The 27,303-nt window shown below is 54.8% G+C and overlaps 1 protein-coding gene and 2 long non-coding RNA genes across 6 annotated transcripts in view; 2 read left to right on the top strand and 1 right to left on the bottom strand.

Annotated features, from left to right (window-relative positions):
* PXDN (peroxidasin) overlaps window positions 1-27,303 on the bottom strand; it is a 74,748-nt gene that overhangs the window by 43,645 nt on the left and 3,800 nt on the right. The gene's annotated exons all lie outside the window — the stretch shown is intronic.
* LOC130682644 (uncharacterized) lies at window positions 232-3,502 on the top strand. The gene is made up of 3 exons (XR_008995963.1): window positions 232-649; window positions 1,615-1,803; window positions 1,903-3,502. It is a non-coding gene; the product is annotated as an uncharacterized LOC130682644 (long non-coding RNA).
* On the top strand, window positions 3,521-7,566 carry LOC130682643 (uncharacterized). The gene is made up of 3 exons (XR_008995962.1): window positions 3,521-4,477; window positions 5,942-6,069; window positions 6,439-7,566. It is a non-coding gene; the product is annotated as an uncharacterized LOC130682643 (long non-coding RNA).

The raw sequence follows: 27,303 nt of genomic DNA, 5'->3' as shown, positions 1-27,303 counted from the left end.
CTGTTCCCAATGGGCAGAGCAGAGTGCACTGAACCAAGGCGCCGAGCAGGTTAGAGGCCCCTCACCTGAGAAGCACCTGCTTGGCATCTCAGAGGCGCGAGAACAAGGCAGGTGGGGCTTTGAACCCGGCCGCTCCTCCTGGGCGCAGCGAGTGGGGGGAGGGCAGTGCAGGGCTCCTCCTCGTCAGTTACCAGTTTTTAATGTTTCCTGTAGGAAAAGTACACTCTGGGGTGCAGAAAACCCCACAGAACAGGCGTGCCACTGGCAGGGACCCTCGGCATAGGTCACGTCTCCCTGTGCAGGTGCACTGACGTGCGGCAGGCACTGGAGCTCAGGGAGCGGGGGCCCCAAGGCCAGGCAAACGCCCGCGAGGAGCACGCGCAGCCACACGTGCATCTGTGATCATGTGATTACAGGGCTCGGGAGCCCTGGCTGCATACCGCTCGCAGGCTCACGTGCGCCAGGCTCTGTGCCAAGGGCCGTGCCTACGTCTCGGGGAAGCCGAGCGCCTGTCCAGGGCGTTGAGGCTCTGGCCGCAGAGGAGCGCGGAGCACCGGGGCTAATGGACTTCTCAGCAATGCTGCGTCGGAACAGGTTTGAATCTCGAGCCCACACGCAGCGACGCAGCTTGGGGGCGAATCACCGGCAGGTAAGCCAGGCCCGGGCGCACTTCCTGAGCACGTCCCTGGAAAAGCCAGCTGTCCGGAGGGAGGCGCCCCCTCCTCACGTCGGCTCCCCCAGCTCCACGCGCCGCCCGCTCCCGGAACCCCACTGCACGGAGGGGGTAGTGATCTCATAGCACCTTGCCGGGGACATGCCTGGTTGCCAGTTCCGGAAACCTGGCCACACTCCACGCAGGCCTGAGGCGTCGCCACTGGAGGGGTCCGGGAACAGGGCACACAGTGATGCGCGCTGGGCAGGGACGTTTGGGTTTACCCACCCGACAGCCGCCCCCCCGCCCCCCACACCCTCACTCCCTCAGTCTGAGCTAGCAGGCCCCATCCCTCCGCACAGCCCCGCCCCCTCCCTGAAGACCCCTCCTCCGCCGACCCCGCCCCTCTCGAGGCCCCTCCCCATCTCGGCTGGCCCCTCCCCCTCCCGGCCGACCACACCCCTCACAGGCCCCAGCCATTCCTGATGACCCCCGCCTCCCCGCCCCCGCCCCTCAAGGTCCCGTCCCACCCCTGCTAGCCCCTCCCCACTCACTGGTGTGCTCTGAGGGTTTGACGAGATATGCACACAGGGAAAGTAAAAAAACAATGAAATTAGTGAAAGTTAAGGGAAATACAGGAGCAGCCACAGCAATACCCAGATGTCACCTGGCACTGCCGAGCCAGGTGACACATGGCCCGTCCACACCATCCCGGGCCTGGGACCTCCACCTGCATGGGAGCTAATGAGCCAGCTCACCCCCACACTGCATCTGCCCCTGAGAACTGTGCCCTAGGAGAGCTGGGGGTGGCAGGCAGACGGGCACGGGTTCCCCGACCAGATGCGGCCCGCAGCAGGGGAGTTTAGAAGCTCCCAAGTTATTCTAGGATTTTGGGGACCGGTCTGCCAGGAGCACAAAGATCTACCTCCAGGTGGGGTCCCTGTCACCCTTCCTCCGCCCAGCAGCTGCAGAGGAGGTGCAGTCCTGGCCTGCTCAGCACACAGAGGCCTCCCAGGGGCAGGTGCAGTCACAACTGTGTAAGTTACAGAAGATGGAAACGTCTGGCCACAGGCAAGAGCCTGCTCTGGTGTCTCCAGAAGCCCACCCATCACCCCTCTCTGTCCTCAACTCCGCCTGACAAACAACCTGAGGTGAGGATGCTTTTCAGTTGACCCCAGATGCCTTATCTAAGCCCTTTAAAATGAAATTATCCTTTAAGTTGTCAAAAAGCAATTGTGTCTCAATTATAGGTATGTCTGGCTTTTGTTTAAATAATGAACACGCACACCCGGTTCTCTCCAAACTCCTTTGCACCATGCTGACAAGCCCTCCAGAATGAACCAGCCCTGCAGGAGGGTCTCTCAACCATCCGAGGCAAGAAGTGCCACCTGGGGGACGAAGAGCCCCGCTGGGTCACAGGCCCAGCCCATGGTCACCTGCGTAGACCACAGACCTGTGGGAAGCGCACGCGTGATGGCTGAGCCGCTCTGAAAGGAGGGGGCGCAGCCAGCAGGCGGGGAACTCACGTGAGGGACAGATGCCCCGCCACACACGACGCAGCCCAGGTGCCAGGCACAGGGCTGAGGGACATCAAAGCAAGCAGATAGACCAGTGACTGCACCCAGACAACCCTAAGCCCAAACGGCCAGGGAACACTCCGAACAGCGGCTTTCTGTCCGGAGCACTAAGCTCTCTTGGGGGCCAGGCCTGGGCCCTGGCAGGTGAGGCTGCCCCGCGCCTTGCAGGAGCGGTGTGGCGTGCAGGTGCCGACCCGTGTCCCAGGCGCGGCCGGCTCAGAGCACAGTCCTGCCACGCACGACGGGCACCGCGGCTGTCCTGTTAGCGCTGTCACTGGGGACAGGCTTCCCCGCAGTCCCAGACGCCTCGGCGGGACCCGCCCAGGACGGCCCTGACGCCGCCTTCACCCTGGGAACGGCGAGAGCCTCTGATGGGCAGGTTGTCCCTGAGGCCACGGGTCCACACAGCCTCCCTTCTCCCTGGGCCGTCTCGCCTTTCTCAACCCACCCATGGCCCCCTCGTACTTCGCCCTTCACAGTTAAGCCTCTTCCTGAAGAGAATGATGAAAATCTTACCCCGAAGCGCTGGGGGTAGGGGCTGCAGTGCTGGGTCCTTTCTCCCCACCCCGGCAGGGCCTGGGGAGGCATTCCCCCTGGCCCCTCGCCCAGGGTCCCTCCAACGTGCAAGCTCCCCGCCAGCCCCCAGGAGGGGGCCCAGGTCACGCCCCGTCAATGGAGTGACTCTTGTCCACCCTGGCCTGCCGCAAACACCTACACCACCACCGTGAGCAGCCTGGACGGGCCTTTCCCTGGAGCATGGGTCTACCGGGCGCCTATCCGACTAGAGCTCGGCCAGCCAACGGACTGGTGGGTGGTGGGCCCTAGGCCAGGGGTGCTCGGGGCGGGGGCTTGCTGTGAGCGGGCAGTGGCCTCACAGAGGAAGGAGGCTTCATCTTGCAGTGGTCTGCTGCATGGACGCAGGGCTGATTCAGGGACACCTGTGCAGGCCCGAGGGTGACAGGGACGTCCTTCCACGTGGCAGGCATGCCGTGTCACCTACCAGCTGCAACTTATTTCCATTGAACCCGACACAGCCGTGGTCCTGGCGTCAGAACTACCAAACAAGACACACTCAGAGCATCAGCTGCCGTCTCTGCAGCCCAGGCCCCTCCTCCCCGCACGGCCACCCTGGTTGCTGGGACTCACCCTCACCGTTTCTCCTAAAACACGAGTGTGTGCATCCATCTCCCTCCCCTTCCTACACAAAGGGGGGCCTGCAGGCCAGCTCCTGCCATTTGCTTTTCTCGGAATAAACGAGTGCCTCCCACTGGCCGCGCAGCCCTCCCCGTCCGCATGGGGGACGCGCCGCTTCCTCCGCAGGTGCCGGGTCAGCGGTACTCAGAGACTAGCTTGCATTCCCGGCTTCTGCGGCGCTATTTCTGCGGCAGCCCCTGGGGGAGGCGTTGCTGCGCCCCGGGATCGCCACCGAGTGTCGCTCCCTCGCCGAGAGCTGGTCGCCCCGGCACGTCATCCTCACGGCCCACGTGCCAGCGCGGGCCCGACCCGCAGCGCAGGACACACCGGCAGCCGGGCCGGCCCGGGTCTGCGGCCCCCACAGCGCTCCGCCGCCTCCGGTTGGGTGCCGGGTGGGCCGGGGCGACGGCGTGATGGAGACGGGCACCATCCGACGGAGGGCTGAAACATGACTCCGGCGTGACGGGGACGGCTGGCTGAGGGGCCGAGCACGGAGCCTGTGAACAGCCAGGCGGCCTTCTACAGCGCAGGGGCCTCCGCCCCAGGGCCGAGGGGCCGGCTGGCCGCCCGGAGCAGAGGCTGAAGTGAAGGACAGCAGCGGCAGAGCTGGCCGGACACCCAGGTCGCAGCTCGGGGCTGGTGGAGCTGCTGCCGAGGGCAGGCAGGAGCTCAGGGGGCTGCTGGGGGTCAGGGGAGGCGCCCTGAGCCAGGCAGGCCGCGCGGTGTGCTGGCTACGCTTCTTACCTGTCGAGGCACACGGCCCATGCCACTCACATCTCCACAGGCAGCCTCAGTGTCCACCTAGAGTGTGGTGCTCGCAGCACGGGGCCCTCCCAGGAACGGTGTGACCAGCACAGGTAGTAACAGGACCAGGGGTCCCCGGGAGAGGTGAGAGTGGCCTGTCCCCCTGGCCCACAGGTTCTGCTGGGAATGCAGGACCTGCCTCTTTATCCCAGCCACTCCTCAAGACGGTGTCTGCAGCCAGCAGCCTTGAAGGATGAGGGGAGGTCGCCTCCAGTCGAGGGCAGGCCTGCCCACGCGCACTCTCAGAGTGGTGAGTTCCCCGGCTAGTGTCCCTCCCTCCACACAGCAGGGTCCCCACATCACCCCCGAGGGACCAACACGGACAGGGAGGCCCTGCTGCCTGGACGTGGGGAGTGACAACACACTGATCTCTGCCCAGGACCCCTCTCCACCCCTGGGCGCCACCTGCCTGGAGGGGAATGTCCTCTCGGCCAACGGCAGGGCCTGACCAGCCGTTTCTGGCCGTCAGCCGCGCCCAAGTTTGGTTCAACCTATGCTCATGAAACTTGACCAAATGAACGGCTCTTAATTAAAATTAAAATTGCTCTTAGAACCTAAATCTGGTGCCTATACAACTGATTTTTTAAATATAATTTAACTCAATTCAACATTTACCAAGTAGATTTGATAAAACAGGTCACAGCTAGAAATACACAATGTTTATGTACTGTGGTGAATTTTTGTTGTTTTCATCCTATCTTTTTCCTTTCACAAATGATTAGAGCAAGCATAAAAGAGTACAAGAAAAATATAGACAAAATTGTTTAAGGAATCAGGGAAATGGGCAGGAAAAGCACAAGATGGGTGCAGGCGCTGGGAACGGAATGGGCCTGACAGTCGGCATCCCGCAGCCGGAGCCCGGGGCTCAGCTCCCACACTTCCCTCGCCAGGGGAAACGAGGCTCTCACTGACACCCTCCACGTGGACCCGCACACCCGCTGGGCACACACCTGAGTGAACAGCATCCCCAAGGGGCCCCTGCTCTCCTCACCGGCAGCGGGCACACTCACACTGCTTCAACGCACGATTCAGTAGGATTTCATCCGCTTATCCTGGCTCATCCCACAGCCTCCACAGGCCTTTCTGGACCCCGATTTGCATTCAAGGATTTGCTGATCCTCTTAGGCCCACACGTGTAACAAGCACACACTCTCCTTCCTCCAAGTTACTGAAGTTTTAAAAAAAAAAAACACAGGTCAGCAGAGGGAAAACAGGGTAGGACCGTGAAAAGCATGTGAGCGTGGGTCAGAGCCTGGGCCATAAGCACAGCGCAGCCGGGGACCCGGTGTTTCTGGGCAAGAGAGGACCGCGGAACCCACATCTGCACCCACAGCCACCAAGTGCCACGCAGGCTTCTTGATGTGTCTCCACCCACAGAGGGAGCTCGAGGACACGATGGGACAGGGGTAGCCACGTGAAACGCCGTCCTTCAGGACGCCCAGGCCTCCCAGGACCCTCCTCCTAGACCTGACTTGTGAGCAACACTCTCACTTGCAAGAAATGCAGGTCCTGGTGGCCCGGGTTCGGCCCCTCCTCCCACAGCAAGTGCCCCCGTGGGCCCCCAAGCACATGAGCGCCTGCATGCAGGGCCAGCGGCCAGACTGCTGAGGGAGCAGGGCCCAGCTCAGCCTCCTACCCTGCAGGAAATGTGTCCCAGAATGTCACCGCAGCGTCATTGTCACTGTGAAAGCCCCTTTATCTGTCTTTCTACCAGCCAGTAGCAGCAGCCACATGCTGTCACCAGGACAGGGACTGAACCGTGAGCATCCGTCTCTCCGCACAAGGACACCACAGGAACCAGGAGCCTGTGGCCACTTTGCAGCACAGGGGCTCCAGGCACAGGTGAGGGACCAGGGGCGTGCTCCCCACCCCTGCTCCGTCGGGAGTCCCCGAGCTGGGGAGGCAGAGACTGAGGCTCTTTGCAGGACATTACCAGGTTTGCTTCTCTTGGGGGCCCCCAGAGAGATGGGTGCTCTGCCAAGGTCTCCAAGGTGGGCGAGCAGGGGGTGGGCACTGGCACCCTGTGTGAACTGAGGCTGAACCGAGGCAGGCTGGGTCACAGTAGTTTGTCTCCCCTGGGACTGCTCGGCGTCCTTGGCCGCCATTCATCCCAAGTCCTGTATTCCCCCAAAGAGCCATGGGGCCTGAGATGGATGCTCGGGCACCATCTGCCAAGCATTCTATTTTTGTCACCTCCCCTCTGGAATTTAGGTGCCAGGGAACCCAGAGGCCCCTCCTGGACCACAGGCACGGATCATGCATGCAGCAGGCCTCCCTCAGCTAAGCTGGGTGGAAAGACAGCGGCCTGGAGCTCTGACCTCCCCGGGCTGAGTCCTCCTCCTGCACGATGCACACCCGTCCCGGGGGTCAGGATCCACATCCCTGCTCTGACGGTCGAGGGGACCACAGCTTCTCACTCAGGGGGACAAGCTGCAGGCTGAGGTGGGCAGAGCAAGGGACAGACAGCGCATGATGAATCGAGCCTAGGCCACGCTGCTCCCGGACGTGCGCCACACATGGGCTGTCTCCCAACTCTGCGGTCAGAGGAGCAGCCATCCTCAGCACAAGGCCACCCCGGGTTCGGGCACCACTGCCTCGCACCAAGGAGAAGCAGGAGAGCTGGCCACGTCCGGGCAGCCCAGGGGAGCCCATGTGCTGACCGAGTGGGCCCAGGGCATGGGCATCAGGGAGGAGAGCGAGTGTCCGGGCCCGAGACCACCACCATCCTTGACAACCTGTGACAATTCTGGAGTCAGTGGCCCTGGAGCTGGCAAGCTGGAGAGCAGATCGAGCCCCATGGCTGGCTGCAGGGCACCCAAGCTGCCGTGGACTCAGCTGATCCACTGTTCAGGTGCTCGTCATGAACCCATGTGTCACCTTTACCGGCCCCTCTGGGACTCTGGGGCTGCTTGTGCGGAATGCCTGCCCCTGCCCAGAGCTCAGGGTCCTATGCATTTGCGGGGAGAGGCGCCCAGCCCCGTGCATGCAGAGGGGCCAGTCTGCTCAGCCTCCTGGACCCACTCCCCCTCCCCAGCCCGGGCAAACAGGCTGCTCTGGAGATAAGCCCCAGGGAGAGGCCAGCATGCAGCAGGGTGCAGCCAGCTGTTCCCTAAAAGGCCGGTGGGAGAGCTTGGCTTTGCACCCACACAGCCTATGGGCCAACTGCTCGGCTCTCACGGAGTGAAGCAGCGGCAGACAGCTGGGCCGGCAGGGCGCTGTGCTCCAGAACACTTGGCTCACGGCCCTGAAGTGTGAAGGCAAGGAAGTATGACATCAGGAAATGGCTCTCTTGATTTCCTTCAACCATTTCAGAATGTAAACTGTGTATCTTGGGGGCCACTTCCGGCCTTGGCCGGGGGTGGGGCGGGGAGCTGGGCTGCTGAGGCGGCCACCAGTTGCAGGCCAGCAGGTCTTTTCCCCTCTGTCCTCAGAGACTCCTGGACTTTGTTTCTGCAGGCCACATGCACATGCAGCCAAGTAAATGCAAAGCCTTCCCATCTGCCTTAGTATGGACACTATGCCTTAGTTCACGAAGCCTTCGCTCATGCATACTGTTTCCTCTGGGAAAAATCCCAAACTTCTTCCACGCCTGTTTAAAAAATAAAATCAGTTTTCCTGCATTCCAGACAAAAAAAAAAAATCCAGAATTATGCACCAAACACTTTTCCCAAGGCAGTTTTATTCACTGCAGCACCACGAGGCTCCCGGTGTAATCAGCGTGAAAGGGTCTGGGGCTCATGTGAGCAAACACAGACGCGTGTGAACACAACTGTGTGGGCCAGCATGAAATCCACTCCTTCTAAGGGTGTCAGGGAAACATGCAGGCTGACATCCCTCTAGTCACACACAGCCAAGAAAACAACAAACAGTAGGTTCCCAGCAGAGGCCATCCCAGGCCACGGGAAGCGGCAGCTCTCGCCTTTGCTGAAAACCTGTACATGCCATCTTCCTGTTATGACAGGACGCAGGTGTGTGAGTGTGCTTCTCGAGGGACAGAGACCTGGGGCGTGACATCACGGCTCCTGATGGGTCTACCAGCTCTCAGCTGCGGCTGGCTTCCGGCTCTCGCCGTTGAACCCAAACAGGCTATGGAGTAAACAGCCAGGGATGGGGGGGCTACAGGAGGGCAGGTACCAGGGCTGAGCCTCTGCCGAGCCGGCTCCGCTGGCTGGAGGCCTCAGGGCTGGTCTGTGGGGACTACAAACTCTGCAGTGTGCACACACATGCTTTTCCCAGGTCAAGTGCTGAGTAGGTGTGTCAGCAGGTAGGTGGACTGCATCCCAGAGGAAGCACCAGACAGGCCTGCGTTCAAACCCTGCCTGCTCATCACTGGTCGTGCAACCCTGGACCCATAATGCCCTGGCTTCTCTGACCTTCAGTTGCTCGTCCACTGGGTAAGGTGGCAGCATTGCTTGCCTGCCCCTTGGGGACTCCATGAAATGAGGCAACAGAGGAGGGAGTGCAGTGGGGGGCCTTAGGCAGGTGGGGCACAGATGCCACCACAGGGTGGGCAAGGTCAGCCTGTGGCCCACAGCGTGGGGCTGGTACCCCCTCACACTCCGTGGAAAGGTTCAGAGAAGTGGGTGACTGACCTAAGTCGCACAGCCCTCCAGGGGCAGCCTAGGAGGGGACTCAGGCTTGGTCACCCGCACAATTGCGCTATTTCTGTTTTACCAGAAGAAAAGTGTGCTTACCCTTCTCTTAAATCTTAGTGTAAAATGTCTTTGAGAGGTTTACTCACGCTGCTTATGTATTTCTGTTTGATTCAGAGTAGTAGAGGGACTAGGTAAGCCACTATTTGTTTTGCAAAATTGAGATTAATTTATTTGGATTTGATTCATGTTCTCTGGATGCTAAAAATGAGGTGTAAAGCTAGGGATGCTGGCCTGGTGGCTGAGCAATGAAAGGGGACTTCATTGGGCTCGTGCTTACAGACAAGGCACAGCTCGGGCATGCCTGAGGGGATAGAGATGGTCTGGAAATCCGTCGGAAGGGTTTCCTGCCAGAGGCAAAGCCAGTTGGGCAGAAAGAGGGTAGGTGTCCACTTTCAGATGGGAACAGAGGGACAGTGGTGTGAATGGCAGTGACACTGCACCTGGATTAGCCCAATTATCTTCAGACAATGCAGAAAAACACCCACAGGAGGAACAAGTTGTCCTTGAACATCCACCAATCCCAGAAAGTACCACCACATAATTATAGTCAAGGAAGGGCCTTCTATGGCCAGCTTTCTCATGGTGCCACTGCTGGAGTCACCACCTGTGAGCTGGTGAGAGGGGTCAAGATGGGAATCAAGAAAAAAGCTCAGAAAGTGGAAAGAAGTCTACCGCATTCCTTACAATGAAACTCCTGGTTTCTCAGCCTGCAGCAGGACCAAGTTGGTAGTGGGATTACAAAGTGAACTTTAAATTATGCTTAGACTTTTCATTTTTAACCCAGATTAGATATTTTAATTGATTAGCTGAGATTGTTTTTAGTATAAAAGTTGTATATACAATGGTGAATGGAAAAGTTAACAGAACCTCTAAGGCTTAAAGTTGTGTTCAACTGTGATTAGTAGACAAGCCAACCAAAAGGTGATTTAAACAAATGACAGGTTTATATTCTCTCACATAATAAGAAACCTAGAGGTAAGCAGCTCAAGAGATTTCCAGAAGTCCCATTCCATTCTTCCTGTCATCTCACTGGGTAAACCCTGGCTACAAGGGGAATAAGAAATGTGGTTACAGATCCTACCATTTGCAACAACATGGATGGAGCTAGAGGGTATTATGCTCAGTGAAATAAGCCAAGCAGAGAAAGACAAGTACCAAATGACTTCACCCATATGTGGAGTATAAGAACAAAGGAAAACTGAAGGAACAAAACAGCAGCAGAATCACAGAACCCAAGAATGGACTAACAGTTACCAAAGGGAAAGGGACTGGGCAGGGTGGGTGGGAAGGGAGGGATAAGGGCGGGGAGAAAGAAAGGGGACATTAGGATTAGCATGTATAATGTGTGGGGTGGGGGGGGCACAGGGAGTGCTGTACAACACAGAGAAGACAAGTAGTGATTTTACAGCATCTTACTATGCTGATGGGACAGTGGCTGTGAAGGGGTATGTGGGGGGGACTTAGTGAAGGAGGGAGCCTAGTAAACATAATGTTCTTCATGTAATTGTAGATTAATGATACAAAAAAAAAAGAAAAGAAATGTGGTTTTTAGCTGGGCCCTTGACTCTGTACAAAATTTTGGTATTCTTAATTAAAATGTGTATCCAGCCAGCTGCTGTCTACATCAAGACCTTTTCAAGAGTTAATGTGTGCTTTAGGGAAGAAAGCATAGAGAAAGTTCATTTTATAAGCAGAATAGAGGAAGGAAAACGTCGCTCTCTTTGATGTTTCTTATACAGAGTCCCGCGTCTTCAGTATAATGGTTACATGCATAATCTAGTCAGCTTTCTCTAACTAGGTTTGGCACAATATGAACAGTAGTCGAATGAAAGGACAGTTGAGTCTATCTTCGCTTGAGGATTGGCAGAGTACATTTTGTAAATGTCAAGGATATTTAAGAATTAGTCAACAACAGTTGGAAAAATATTTGAAATTGTGAATCATGATAGGTAGGGATGGGGTCTGGAAGTGGTTAAGGATGATGAGGTCAAGAAAGTAGATATTTTTATGTGAATAAAGTATAACTTTATAGGAAGCAGCAGAGAAACAAGAAATTGTGGCTAATGATAGAAGTTTAAGAAATTATCATTTCTGGGTGATAACAAGGTTTAGGCATGAGTAAGTGATTTGGGTGCAGAAGAAAGTTTTTGGAGTTTTAATAGTAAGGAGCAAATCAGTACTTAGCATTTATTGAGTGTCTTCTGTGGTCCAAATACTTTACTAAGCTCTTGTCATATATTTCTAACACAATTTCTGTTCCACAAATGAATATAATTGTTCTTATTTTAAAGATGAGAAAGCGAAAGATCAGGGAATTAAAAACTGTCCAGTTTTACACAGCTAGCAAATATTAAAACCCACTTATGTATATCTACAAAGTATGTATTCCTACATGACCTCTTGTTAGTTTAAATACTTAACAGCATTAACTCATTTAATCTCAACAGTGTCTTCAGTGGAAGCAGAAAGATTAAAGTTCTTGACCAAGTCCTGCGTAGAGTGAGAGATTTGGGCTTGCATTCTTGTCTTTAGGTTATCTAGCTTTTAGCACCATGACCCATATTTCTCACCTCCCTAACATCTCACTAATCTTAGCCAAAATACATTTATATATAATTTGTCCAGTCAACTTGGACCTCTCTGTACAGGTGATGTGTAGTCACTGTGACTAAGTAAGCCACACTCTGTCCTTTGGGGTCTTCTGAATACCATGGGATCTAAGTTCTGTAAAGTTGGCATCTTCATCTGCTTTGCCCTGTAGCATCTAACACCTACCTAAAGCAAAGTTTGGCTATGAAGTAAAATCCAGATATATATAACCTGCAGAATGGCTTTCACTAGAACGCCTCTTGAGTTTTGAAATCCAAATTCAGAATAGAGAGCTATCTCAATAAGTTGGTTTTATTTCTTAGTTTGTTTTTGCTGAAACCTATGAGGCAACTATTTACACTTACAACTTCCAAACTCAGTATTTTTTAATAACGCAGTATCTGGAAAGAATCTTGATTTACATTCCAAATACAATGAGTAGAGCATCAGCATCATGTGTAGATGCTTTGAAGACTAGGCAGGTGCCAGCCAAGGAGGTGTGCATATTTTCTTCTGGCACTGAGGCCAAGTAGGGCTGTCATCAGTTCTGCTCATCATTTCAACAGGAAGGGATGTTTGTAGCACTTTATGTTCTAATAGAGTTTCTTAGGTTTTTCAGTGCACTTCAACATTTGGTAAGTTTATATTTTACTTTTCTATTTCTGTTTTAAAAAGTTGGTTGGGGGTATGGATGATACACATACATAATGTATTTTTGCCATTTGACATATTGACAGACCACCAGAATTTTCCCTAAACACAGCACTTAGCATTTCACCATCCCTTCCGTTTGGCCCCAAATTCCTACCATTATAGTTACTTCAGTTGTAAAAATCCGTAACTATGCTCCTGAAGTATGTAACCTGAGAGATGAAATGTGATGATATATCCAGAGATTTCCATTTAACACATTAACAAATGGCATCAAGAAATACAGGCATCTCCCACTGAAGCTGGTAATCTGCTTCGGGCAAATCCAGTGTTCTGAGTCCTTTGGCAGTGTCTCTGAGACCCTCTTCCTTGGGCATGCTCGTCCCACTCCACCAAGTGTGCTGTGAAAACAGAGTCGCAGTCAAGCCTTCCCGACTTTAACTTGGTCAGGATCCATGTTTTGATGGAGAGTAATGTGATTTTATAAAGCCATTTCCCTTAAAATGCTAAAGCCATTCCAAACTTCATATCTAGAAAGCATGGCCATGTGAGGCTTCGGCCGAGGCCACCATGGAGAGGGGGAGTGCCGGCTGGTGGGTCCCCAGCCCCCAGCTGCAAGCTAACACCCAGCGCCGTGGGAAGCCTGCCAGTGCGGATTCCACAGCCCTCGCCCCCCTATCAAGGCTTCTTTGTCCTCAGTTCAGAGCAGTGCAAATACTTTTTGCCCAGGGCGATCTGACTGAACCACCTCAGCGTCTCTTCCTGATGGGTAAGCCGGTCCCTGGGAACGTGGAAGCCACAGAAACAAAAGACTGTGCAGATTTCCTCCTGGGAGTGTGTGAAGATTCCTCCTGGGAGTGTGTGCAAATTCCTCCTGGGAGAAAACTTACTGCAATAGGCTTGCTCAACTACCTGATGGGGTTGCCAAATCCAGGATGTGGGGAAGGTCTTACAGCATTAGTCTTGTGCGGAAGGAGTCCCAGAACTGGGCTGACGAAGCGGCCGGCGCAGAAGCTGACCATTTAAGGGCTGCTGGGGCTCTCAGGCCCCGAGTCAGGCTGGTGACGCAGGAAGCCAGTCATCGATCCCTGCGTGACAAAGGGGAAGGTTGGCGGCCACAGGGCCCCACCACGGCGCAGGAGGCCAGGGCACGCCTGCAGGGCCGCCTCTCCTCAGGGGCTCATCCAGGGGCAGAGGGGTGGAGATGCGTGCTTACCCAGCAGACACCACCAGATCGAGAGTGTGGAAAATCCTGCAGGACATGGGCTGTTATCTTTTTAATAAATAAAATGAAACATGGGGAGGATGGCAGATTTAAAAATCTGGTAACAAGCCAAGTCAATGCCACGTGTAATGGGCTCTGACCCCTGACCCGACCAAACCAGCCACTTACAGGCCCTGTGAACAGGCTCACACATGCGCAGACACACACAGGGCCACCGGGCAGGCGAACCGCTGGCAGGACATGATAATAAGAAATTACTGCTCGTTTTTTAGATACAGTACTGTGATTCATTTTTTAAGGTGTTCTTATCTTTTAGAGATGCACACTAAAATGTTACGGATGAAATGAAAGAAATATTTAGCTAAAAGTAATATATTTCTCTTGTTTAAAGAAAAAAGGCTAGGGTACCAGCTGGATATGCACCATTAGTGTTCAAGTCTGCTGTTCACTCCTGGGTTCATCCATTCATTTATTTTAGATGCTGAGGATGGAAAGCAGATGTCCTTCTATGAAATGAACTTTTCTCTCCCACCTTCCTGGCTGGCAGCCCGTTTCTTCTCCAGTTCCTTCCCTGCACACGTGTGTGCACACTAAGGTTCCAGGTTCAAACACCACTGTGTCCTGAGCCGCCTCACTGTCATCCACTGGGTGCTGTCACACCCGGGCCATCCACTCCCCACCTGCACGGGTCTGCCAGTGCAAAGCTATAGTGCCAAAGGCTTCCCAGCAAACACTCGGAGGCCTGCCATGTGCTGACCTCCAGGACGCTCCAGACACCCAGCGCCAATCCCCAGAGATTTCCCTTCCGACCTCTAGGATTTTAGATCCTTGGACAAACCAGTGTCTAGTCACCATTCAAAGTCCAAGGTAGCCACGTTCCAGTCATAAACACCCCCCAAGTTGCCCTGGGCAAACCCCTTTCCCGGATTCCCTCAATGCAAGAATCATGCTTCTGAGGGGTGCTGTGTTTAACCGCTCAGTTCCTGGGGAGCACCCCATCTCCTCTATCAGGCACTATGCTCTCCAAAGACCCACACCACCTCTGGCCGCTGAGACCCCTGGATCAGGTCCAGGGTCCTGTCGCCCCCCAAGGACCAGCCAGCAGCACGGGGTCAGCAAGGCGGCAGTGGACACCTGCCCTCTAGCCCACACCTGTTCTTTAAAATGAGACTTGGTCAAAATAAAAACTTCCAGCTGTTTTGGTCAGGGTCAGGTTTAGTTCTACGCTTTTGTTTGCTGTAGGAATATCCCTCCCAACGGCAGCAGTCTAGGGCAGCCTTTTCCCGAGGTGTGCATGGCCCCAGATGCCCACCCTGCCATCACAGAGAAGCCCCCTCGGTGTTCTTGCGCTGCCCACCTTCTCCCTCAGCACCTCCCAAGCCCCGTATCTGATCATTCTTCCCATTCTTGCTCCCAACTAGCAAGACTCTTAAAAAAACGACAATTAAGACACAAACAGCATCTTTCTCCATTTAGGAATCTGAATTATCGGAAACTGGCTGAGCAGCTGGAATCTCTGATTTCTGATGTTTGCAAACTGATGTTTGAAAAGCACAGACACCACGCTGAACAGGCCGGTGAGACTAAGCCGCCCGAGTGTGCAAAAGTGAACGGCCATCGTCACGAGGTGGGGGGCAGCCTGCTGAGTGACGCCCACAAACCTGTGTGGTAAGAAACTTAAAGGTACACATGAGTGTGGCACACACAGCACGATCACCTCCCCAGATGAGGAGAGATGTGGGCAAAGGCCGAGCAGCTGTGTGGAGAGCACCCTCTTGGGTCTCACCTGCCGACCCACTTCCTTTGGCGGCGGAACCCAATGACTCCGGGTGCCCAGGGGAGGGGCAGAGGAAGGGGTGATCACAAGGGGGACAACGACGTTCCCATGCGACCGATGATGGCCTCACGGTGTGAACACGGGTCAGAACCGATCAAACTGGATGTGCTCAGAGAACATTTTAGGTCAGTTATGTCTCCACACTGCCGTGAGGCAAGCCCTGGACTCAGCCCCCTGGCCGAGGCTGCCTTAGAAGCTGATCACCCTCAGCTACCCGTGGTGGATCTGAACAGGGGGCCGGAGCCTCTCCGAGAGCTGCTGGGGCCCTAAGCCCGCGGCCCGCTCACTGGTGACTGTGCTGATCTCTCTGCTGACTCACCACACTACTCTGCCAACGATCCCCCACCCTGACCTAATGCCCTCGTCCCCCACACTGGCCCACTCATCTCCTACCGCCCTACTGCCCCCACTACGGCACTAACCTTCCTTACGTGAGCTGCCACGCTAGCCTACTGCATTGACCCACTACGACGCCCGACCACACAACCTGCCATACTGACCCGCCCACTAACCTACCATACTGACCCGCCCACTAACCTACCATACTGACCCACCCACTAACCTGCCATACTGACCCACCCACTAACCTACACTAACCCACCCACTAACCTGCCATACTGACCCACCCACTAACCTGCCATACTGACCCACCCACTAACCTGCCATACTGACCCACCCACTAACCTGCCATACTGACCCACGCACTAACCTACCATACTGACCCGCCCACTAACCTACCATACTGACCCACCCACTAACCTGCCATACTGACCCACCCACTAACCTGCCATACTGACCCACGCACTAACCTATACTAACCCACCCACTAACCTACCATACTGACCCGCCCACTAACCTACCATACTGACCCACCCACTAACCTGCCATACTGACCCACGCACTAACCTATACTAACCCACCAACCTACCATACTGACCCACCCACTAACCTGCCATACTGACCCACCCACTAACCTGCCATACTGACCCACCCACTAACCTACCATACTGACCCACCCACACAACCTGCCATACTGACCCGCCCACTAACCTGCCATACTGACCCACCCACTAACCTGCCATACTGACCCACCCACTAACCTACCATACTGACCCACCCACACAACCTGCCATACTGACCCGCCCACTAACCTGCCATACTGACCCGCCCACTAACCTGCCATACTGACCCACCCACACAACCTGCCATACTGACCCGCCCACTAACCTACCATACTGACCCACCCACTAACCTGCCATACTGACCCACCCACTAACCTACCATACTGACCCACCCACACAACCTGCCATACTGACCCGCCCACTAACCTGCCATACTGACCCACGCACTAACCTATACTAACCCACCCACTAACCTACCATACTGACCCGCCCACTAACCTACCATACTGACCCACCCACTAACCTGCCATACTGACCCACGCACTAACCTATACTAACCCACCAACCTACCATACTGACCCACCCACTAACCTGCCATACTGACCCACCCACTAACCTGCCATACTGACCCACCCACTAACCTACCATACTGACCCACCCACACAACCTGCCATACTGACCCGCCCACTAACCTGCCATACTGACCCACCCACTAACCTGCCATACTGACCCACCCACTAACCTACCATACTGACCCACCCACACAACCTGCCATACTGACCCGCCCACTAACCTGCCATACTGACCCGCCCACTAACCTGCCATACTGACCCACCCACACAACCTGCCATACTGACCCGCCCACTAACCTACCATACTGACCCACCCACTAACCTGCCATACTGACCCACCCACTAACCTACCATACTGACCCACCCACACAACCTGCCATACTGACCCGCCCACTAACCTGCCATACTGACCCACGCACTAACCTATACTAACCCACCCACTAACCTACCATACTGACCCACCCACTAACCTGCCATACTGACCCACCCACTAACCTACCATACTGACCCACCCACTAACCTACCATACTGACCCACCCACTAACCTGCCATACTGACCCACGCACTAACCTATACTAACCCACCAACCTACCATACTGACCCACCCACTAACCTGCCATACTGACCCACCCACTAACCTGCCATACTGACCCACCCACTAACCTGCCATACTGACCCACCCACTAACCTGCCATACTGACCCACCCACTAACCTACCATACTGACCCACCCACTAACCTATACTAACCCACCCACTAACCTACCATACTGACCCACCCACTAACCTGCCATACTGACCCACCCACTAACCTGCCATACTAACCCACCCACTAACCTGCCATACTGACCCACCCACTAACCTGCCATACTGACCCACCCACTAACCTACCATACTGACCCACCCACTAACCTATACTAACCCACCCACTAACCTACCATACTGACCCACCCACTAACCTGCCATACTGACCCACCCACTAACCTGCCATACTGACCCACCCACTAACCTGCCATACTGACCCACCCACTAACCTACCATACTAACCCACCCACTAACCTATACTAACCCACCTCACTAACCTGCCATACTGACCTACCCACTAACCTATACTGACCCACCCACTAACCTATACTAACCCACCCACTAACCTACCATACTAACCCTAGCACACAACCTAGTATAATAAACTACCTCAATAACCTACACTACCCTATGCCACTAACCTACTGTAATAACCTACTCTACTAACCTTCCACACTAACCTACACTAACCTACCCCACTAACCAACCCACTGTAATAACCTACTCTGCTAACCTACCCCACTAACCTATCCCGCTATATCCCACTAACTTCCCATGACCTACTCCTCTGACCTATGCTAACCTACCCACTGCCCCTCCAAGTCACCCTCACATCGTCCGCATGGAAGATTAAAGGCGGGTTCTGGGGGTGGGGGGAGAGTCAGCAGGTCACCCAGCTGGTACCTAAGAAGGTAGGCGGCTGTCCGCATGGGGAAGAGCTGGACAGGAAGAGGAGAGAGGGGACGCAGGCACAGTAGGAATCGAGGACATGCCAGGGCGCCTGATGGGCAGCACGGTCCAGAAGCAGGTCCAGCCAAGCAGTGGCCTTGGCCTCCGAGAGAATCCCCCCAGGAGGAGCTCACTGGGGCAGACAGTGCCCAGCCAAGGTTCCCTCCCAAGCACCACACCTGCCCCAACCACTCCTCCAGGACTCATTCTTATATAGCTCCTCACCTGCCCTGGGGCGCACCCCGGGCCCCTCACACCCCCTGGGATGCACCCTGGACCCATCACCCCCTGGGGCACACCTAGGACCCTCACCCCCTGGAGTGTACCCCGGGCCCCTCACACCTCTCAGGGGACAACCTGGGCCACTCACACCTCCTGGGTGGGAAAACCCAGGTCCAAGTGGAAGGGTGCCAAACAAATCAGTGCATCTACCATGACAGGGGGTGCACCAATGGAGGGGTTTATTCTGTGTTCTGAGTGTGGGCTCACCGCCTACCTGCCGGCCCAGGATCCTGGCAGCACCTGACTGGCCACCTCACCTGGAAGAAGGGGCTGACAGCAGGTGCCCATTGAGTCATGACATGATCATTTCACAGAAAATGACCCCATGAGGGTGAGCAGGCGGGAGGTAAATAGGACCAGCTGAGATGCCAACAGATCTCAGTCACCTGTTTGAGGTCAGCATGGAGGAGAACGCAGAGATGAAACAGACAGTGTGCGTGTAGGGGAGGGGCAAGGCAGGTGCGCTCACAGAGGGGGCAGGTGCGCTCGCAGAGGGGGCAGGTGTGCTCACAGATGGGGCAGGTGCGCTCACAGATGGCACACATTACCTCCTTGTGGAAAATAAACAGGTCAACAACACAGAAATCAGCAAACAGATGCACAAGAAAGGTTTCCACGCTCCAAGGATCATGGGCTGCAGGATTAGGGCTTTTCTTTGCCTTTACTGTACTTCAAAATTCTTCTTAAGTGAACAATCTTGCTTATGTAATAATAAATGACTAAAAGATGGGTTTATTCCTTCCTTTTTTAAAAAGTTTTAAGACAAAGTAATCATGTTGTTTTTCTACTATTTGGGGTCAAGGAGTAAATGATCATCCCAGCACCCCGTTCTGAAGAGCAGCACCGCCAGCACCAGCTCCTTCTGCATCCCTCCCACAGCAGGTACGGGCTCACAGGCATCCCGATGTCCCCACTACGGCCGCCCCTGCACCAGCGTCAGTCCTTGCTGCTTCCTCAGAGCTCTGTGCCGCCCACGGGGGCTTTACAGCCACTGTGGACCCTTCTGCAGCCACGGCCAGCTGTTTATTTCCTTAGCATTGCCTGGTTCCAGGTACCCAGAGAGATCTGTCCTTGGTCCAGGCTAAGCCTGACTGTAAGCAACTGGCCAACACACAGCCTGGCTGTCCTTGACCAGGTGCCCACCCAGATCCAACCAGCTGTAGCCAGGAGAACAAGGGTCCCAACACAGGACACGGTGTCCACCAGGGTTCTCCTGAGGAGAACCCACAGGGCATGCATATGTGGACACACAAATATATTGCAGCAAGTGCAAAGTCTGCAGGGTGGGCAAGCAGGCTGGAGACTTAGGAAACACTTGCCTCTGAGTCCAAAGGCTATCTGCTGGCAGAATTCCTTCCTGCTGGGGCACCCCTGTCTTTTCCTCTCAAGGCCTTCAGCTGATGGGAAGAGGCCCACCCACCCTGGGAGGGTAATCTGCTTTACTGAAGAGCTACTGACTTAAACGTTAATCTCATAGAAAAAAACCTCCAGAATAATGTTTGATCAAATATCTGGGTACTGGGGCCTGACCAAATCAACACATAAAATTCACCATCACGGACACATAGGCATGTGGAGGCACAGCATCCTTCTAACAGCAAAAACTGTAATTTAAACAACGGAATGGGTTAATCGGGGCTGTTCCTGCAGTGAGAAACAGCCTGTTCTTGAGTTGCACAAAATGAGCGGATAAATCACGCTGTCCCACTGGGCACTCATCCAGGGCTCGGCCAACGGCAGGCGGAAAGCCACACGCCCTCAGCCCAGGACGTGACTGACTGGAGGCTCGACCGAAGAAGGCCGGTATGTGCTTGCTGCTTTTCTAAAGAGCCTCAAATCAGGCTTTCTGTGTCTAATGACCTCTGCTGGAGAAGTCGGCCACAAAACAGAATCCACAAATATTGACACCAAATAGTTCCTAAGTAGTGGCTTCCTACACAGAATTTAGGAAGTTTTTAGGAAGATGAGAAGTGCAACCCCAGTGAATGTTTTTACATGCTGAGGAAATGTTTTCATGTGCTCAGTGAGACTGCTTTGCTGATGAGAAAATGTCACAGGACAAAAATGTGGGGCAGATAAACCCCAAAGGAGCTCAGTGGGCTTGAGGTGAACCATCAGGAAAGGCTCCTGAGGAAGGGTCACTAAAAGGACCTCGGAGAAGAATCAGCACCCCGAGAAACCCCACAAGAGTGAGAAGGCTTCTCTAGGCTGAGCGCAGTAACGAAAAGTCAGGTTTTACAGCCGTTATGTTCCGAGCTTAGGAGAAAAGGGGCTTGAGTCTACAGAAAGAGGTCTTTGCACAGCTATCTTTTTTTCTGTAACCCTCTAGGCGGGCTCGCAGTCCCACTCCTCAGCCACGGGAGAGTAGGAAGGAGAGGGACCGGCCGCCAGGGCTGAGGCGCTCTGTCACGGTGCGCCCGCAGCCCGCCCCTCCTGGACGATCAGCGCCCAGCAGCAGGGTCTCCGGGTCTTAGCACCACTGCTTGACACTTAACAAGGACGCTACGACGGCGGGAGGGAGGGAGGGGTGAACAGGTGGGCAGACGATGGAGAGGTGGACAGGATGGGATGGACACACCAGCAGGTGGATGGACGCATGGGTGGGTGTGCAGAAGAAAGGACAGATGGGTGGGTGGATGGGGTGAAAAGCACTGACCTAAGAAAATTACACAACAAAAAAAACACAAGAAAACAAATGTTCAAGATTAATATTTAGCCACCTGTTGCCATGCCAACATAAACATCCCACATGTCTGAATAAATAACGATGACTAACTGTATCCACTTTAACTGCTATTGTTAAATGTTCAAGTGCTTCTCAGCTGGTTATGGATTTTTAGAAATATTGTTTTACTCCAGGAAGCAACGAGCCTAATTTAGGGTCTCCTTCCCTGAAGGAAGTGAAGCAAGCACTCAGAGAAGCAGCAGCCTGCCTCGTGGGGCAGCACCCCTCTACCTCTATCACTGCCAGACTCTCTCCTCAGCATGGCCGAGAAAGACATCTCACTCCCCAGGAGCTGCGTCTCGGGAAATGCAACCCCAGGAGCTCCGAGCACTGCAAGGGCAAAACCTTCCCACGGCCATCAACGTCAGCCTTACTTCAGGGTGACCGAGTTCACGCTTAATCCAAGCGTGTAACATGCGCTCTGCGTCAGTGCCTGGCAGGTGCTGGCCTTACCAGGGAGCACTGGGTGTTTCCTAAACATCTGGGCCCGGGCTGTGACATCTAAAATGCACAGAAAACTGCTCGGTGGCAGCTCCTGCCCAGATCACAAGTATCTGCTTTAGGTGATGTCTGCACACAGGATGACCATTCATGCCCTGGAAGCTCTGGGGGCACCCACCCATCACAAACCCCATTCCCTTGGGGTCAGCAATGAAGACTGCTCCCCCCTGGGCTCTGCTGGGACAGCCCACATTCACTCTGCACATTTGGATGCACATCTTTCAATGAATCCAGATTGTGATAATAGAACAGAACGACAGTTTCAACTGTGAAGCGTCTCCCATGCTAGGCTGTTAGGAGACTCACATGTATGCCCTTTGTTACTCCCCAGAGGACCCTACCTATGGGGAAACCAAGTCTTCAAGGGGTGCACTGTGAGCATGGAGCCAGCGCCCAGCCCTAGGCTGCCCAGCCATGCCTGCCCCAGCCTGCACCACGCTGCCATCCTCAGCCCTCAGGTACACAGCTCCATCGTGGCCTGGGTCTGTCCACCCCTCAAGGTCAGTTTCCACCCTGTCACCCTTGGTGGGGCTCGGTGGGGGCCATCCCTGGCACACCGAACACCAAAAGGCAGCCCTGTTCATTTCCATCCCAAGGACCTGACATGGAATGCCTCCACACAGCAGGTTCTTTATGACATTTTAAAAACACTAACTGTCACGACTTTGAAGTTGTGGAACCGCAAAGGCAGGACACTTTCTGTGCTGAGAAGATCAGGCAGAGACTGTCAGGGATTTTAAGTGCCCTGGCATTCTGCAGAGGCCTGTGCTGGTCCTATCAACCCACGTCAGCCGTGATGCCCAGACTCGGAGGAAGGCTCCATGGGAGTGCAGGGCTGCCGGCGGGCCACCCCAAGGCCCAGCCGGGGCCTCCGTCAGAACACTGTCGGTCCTCGGGCTCCCTCTTACTCAGATCGACCCGTCACCCCAAAACCAAACACCCTTGGTGCCCTTGCTGTCACTAGGGACAGCACGGAGCGGTGGGAATCTGGGTGCCCGGCGCTCACACCCCAGCTGCGGGTGGCGCTCGCCTCCTCGTTCCTGCCCTGGCTGCCGACGAGTGTCCTTTCCATGGTCTATTCAGTGCCTCACGCTTAGCATGTCTGCTGCTTCCTCTTGGCGACTCCGCTGTTTAAAACCACGTGAAGCTGGAGCGCTCTCTAGTGCCCCCGAGGGCAAGAGGGCTGGGGTTTGGCTTACGGAGAAAACGGTTGTGTTGCATGAGCTCAATTCAGGCATGACTTACACTGTGATTGGCCATGAGTTCAAGGTCAATGAATCAGCCGTCTGTCTCAAATGCCTTTAGACAGAAGCACACAAAAAATAACATTATCTACTGCGGTCCATGAGAACAATGGCCAGAGGCTCTCAGGAACCTCCCTGTATTTTCTCTGGGGTGATGGCTAAGCATCCGCTGACTCAGTGTTCTCAGGATCGTTACACCGTAACTACCGTGACTGATGAGAGTCAGCTGTAATTATCGCCGCCCTAACCCAAGGTTGGGTGCTAGGCTCGGGCAGCTGTGAGTGCCTCCTGGTGCAGGTGTTCAGACGTGGCACCCCCAGGCGGTCTGCACCCCAGAGCCTTCCCCACTCCACTCTCCTCTTTGCTCTTCCATGACAGCTTGGAGGTGAGGGGCTGAGGACAGCAGAGTGACAGGACAGAGCCGGGGTCCCTGGTCACTGTCACAGCAAACATCCTACAGAGAAAAATATTTCCAATATTCTGGCTTTCACAGCTACCCAGCTCTGCCTTTGCAGTTAGAAGGCGGCCACAGACAAAGCGTACACGAGGGGTCACGGCGAGTTCCAGTGCAGACGGACCTCCACGGCGGACCCCAGGCCGGGAGCCGAGCCTCCCAAGGGAGCCTTCCTACCAAGACCACCTCGCATCCTGTGGTGTGAGGAAGGCACTCACGTTATTTCAATTCTCCGTGATTTTGCAGCTGTTTATTACAGCAGCTGAAGTCAAATCACCCTGGTACAAAGGCATTCCCGAGGCCTGGTACAGAGGGTAGGATTGTTTGTAATTTTTTGTGTAATGCAGACCGAGGCACGTGAATTCAGTCATTATTTTTTCAACTGTTACTTACTTCTTACCACATCTTGTTGCAGAAGAATTTAAAGAAGACTTAAGAATTACCAAAAAAAAAAAAAATGTGAATGGGGACTTCAGGTTTAACAGGATAGAATTACAGGGGCCAGACTTCCTCTCCTGTTTCAAACTAAAAAGCTGACAAAATACCAAAAACTACTGTTTCCAATATAGCGCACATCAGCCACCAGCAGACACAACCTGAGAGACTGAGCGCAAGCCCCGTGACCACAGGGATGCGGGGCACATGGGGAAACCGAGGCAGCAGGCACACCCAGCAGCGTGCAGATCCCCACAGGGGGAGAGAGGGGTCAAGGGTCTGCAGGCAGCACGGGGCCAGCCAAGCACTGGGCGGGCCAGGGAGAAGGGGAGAAAACGGAGTCCGTGGCAGGAGTGGAGGGACGGCGAGGCACCGAGCAGAGGTCACACAGCAGAACGAGACAGCGAGCCGTCCGACGCCGGGGCCCTGCTGAGACCCCACGACGCAGGCCCCAGGTGAGGAGACCTGTGAGGGCTACGAGAACACGTGTTTCTGTACCCAGGGAAAGAGAAGCGGCATCTCTACAGATGCATTGGGTCCTGAGAGGATAATGAGGGGCCCGTTCCGACCAGCAGCTTACGTAACCCACACAAGCCCCTCGGGACAGTCGGTGCGCCGCTGCCCGAGCTGCCCTGCATCCTGCTCAGCTCCGTGCAGGGGCAAGACTGACCCCGAAGGGCCAGAGCAGGCCCGGCCGCCCCAGGAAGGCAGACCGAAACCAGCCCTTGGGAACAGAGGCGTCCCAGCCATGAGGCAAGGGGTGGGGGGCAGGGGCACAAGGGCTCCAGGAGGCTCGGCGGCTGTGGGGGCGGCTCCACGGAAAGGACACGCCAAAACATACAGAGTCCACTTAAATATGTGCGCCTTTTTAAATGTCAGTGTCCCAGTAAGCCCTTTTCCCTTAAGTGAAAATGCATGTGCACAAAGGTCAAAAAAGGGAATAACCACTAGTTAAGCTTCTTCCTCAGACCTTACAACAGAACACAGGGCGGGGAGCTGACCCTGCAAGCTCCTCGGGGCCTTCTGAGCAAGGCCGGTCTGCTCCTGGGACACACGGGGGGCTGCACAGGGCCGGCCAGCCGCCCCCAGGAGCACACCTCTGCTGCGCCCTCAGATGGGCAGGGCATCTGGCGCGAGTGGGTCCGACCTGCCTTCAGTGAGCTGTTTTCTGGTGGGCAGCCCCTTCTAGGACAAAGCACCATGCAAAGAAGCCGAAGTAAACCGCCTAGGAGAGGGCAAAGGAGAAAGAGCAGACAGAACACGGGGACAGCCACAGGGGCTGATCACTCGCCCCCAAATCTCTGGGCAAAGTTCTTGGGGGGCAGGGCCCCCATCTCTCTACCCCCTAGGGTGCAGAGAAATGAGGAGGGGCAACCGTTTCAGAAACTAATCACCAAATTAACAGAGAACCCACCCGTATGCAAGTCAGAAGGGGACCCCGAGGAGCAACTCAGGAAACAACTACCACACCCTTCCTCAACGTCTTGCCAGCAGTATGTCACACGGGCAATCACGTGACTGAAGGGTCCCTTAGGATTCACCCATGTGCTCTGAGGGCTTGTGACATCTGCCCAGAAACCAGAGGACTAGGATGGAGAAGTACAGCTCGCTTTCAGACAAAGAAATTTAAATCATTGGAATTACAGAATTTGGAAAGATTGTAAACTGTCAACAATATTTTCTTAAACACCAATGAAGTATTCACTCAGCTCCTGGCATATTTACGCTGAATTCACACAGGCGGTTTACGCACACACAGAGCTCAACCAACAGCATGCTGGCCCAGAGAGGGAGTAATACATGCACATGCCTGACTGACTACTGAAGCATCAAATTCAGTAAAGCTTAACTCTTTTCAATTGAATTCACAAAAAAAATGTATGTTCAAGAAAATCACATTTCCTTGTGCACCCCACAAGCGTATGGAAGCTGTCAGGATCAAAATGCCCAGTGAACCTGGACCCTGACGTTCCCAAGACCTTACATGTTGGGCACTGAAGACCAGAGATCCACACAGTGGGTAGGAGACTAGGGGGACCAGGTCCCCAACTCCAAGTCTTAGGTTCTGGTCCCCAGTGCATAGCCTGGTATTTCTAGTCAAAAAGATGGAAACTCACACTTTCCTAACTGAATCAGTGCAGTGCATGTCGTGTTCCAACAGACCTAGTTTACAACTAGATGGAGAAATCAGCTCTGGAGGCTGGGTTTTGTCACTGATTTTGTTGACATTTTTGAGGCTTAACCTTGAGTGGGTGCAGCAGACGGCCCTTGTCTAGTGTGCCGGATGCTCCCTTCTAATAAAGGGCCCCATTATTTCCCCAGGCAATGATCCTTGCTGGCTCCCCCAGTTGCGTGCGCGCGCGCGCGCGTGTGTGTGTGTGTGTGTGTGTGTGTGCGCGCGCGCTGGGCAGAAAGGACACCCTTCCTGGCTCCAGCCACTGGCCACCGTGTGAACTCCAAAACCAACGATCAAACCATCAGTTTGTGCAATCGCTCCCAGAAGGGCGGCACTTGGTTACTCTCCCCTCCACCTGGCCCCCTCGGACAGGAAGCCTACAGCTGCCAGCAAGGTAGGGAAACTGAGTCACAGAACTGCACAAAGAAGGAAGCAGGGAGGTGCATCTAATCCACATCGCGGAGGCAGCGTTTAGACCGGGGCGAAGCCAGGCCCCAAGCCTGAGCTGCCCTCTCCGTTCAGCCTCAAGGACTGATATGCTCTCTTTTATGACTATTTCCCTGATTCTACAAACACAAAGGAGGGAGGGAGGTCTTCTAACACCTGGAGTCCAGCTCGGCTGCTGGAGTTTCTAACAAGGGGGCTTCCCAGACGTGGCTTTCAAATCCACGTTCCAGATGGCCACGGCAGGGCGGCGACAAAGCACGGCACCCACTCCTCAGTGGCACGTGTCACACTCAGCCATCCAGGAGCTGGGCTCTCCCAAAGCTCAGTCTGAGCACCAGTCTCCTCTTCAGAGCACAGCATGCGGGACGCTCACCTGCTGCCTCCGGCTCCCAGCCTGCACAACCCCGACGGGCAGCCGGCAGTGGGAGGACATAACTGGTCCATCACATTTTGGAAAGATAAATTACCGACACCTAAATATTTTGAAATACCCAGATAGTACTTTTCAAATGCAAGACCGACTTCATCATGACAGAATTTTAAAGTGAAGTTGTAATTTGTCCTTGGTAAGCCAAGGCCCCAACCTGAGGCTGGTGTCCCCTGGACGGGCTGGGCCAGCACGGCCTGCAGCCAGGAGGCCGCCTTTGCATCTACTGACCATGCCAATCTCAGGCCCAGAGGAGGGGAGGCCAGCTCCCCCAGCCCCCCACCCCACCTCTCCAGCTTGGAGGGAGTCCCCAGGGCACAGTCGGGAGGGAGGGGGCCTCCCATGAGCCACAGGAGGGTGGAAAGGGCTGGGGGAGAAGTGCCCAGCCGGAGAGCCCACCGCTAACGTCCTCCTGCTGGTCCC

This window comes from Manis pentadactyla, chromosome 2 (genome assembly GCF_030020395.1).
Source record: "Manis pentadactyla isolate mManPen7 chromosome 2, mManPen7.hap1, whole genome shotgun sequence".
Taxonomy (NCBI): Eukaryota; Metazoa; Chordata; class Mammalia; order Pholidota; family Manidae; genus Manis; species Manis pentadactyla.
This window is presented reverse-complemented; position numbering and strand designations above follow the sequence as displayed.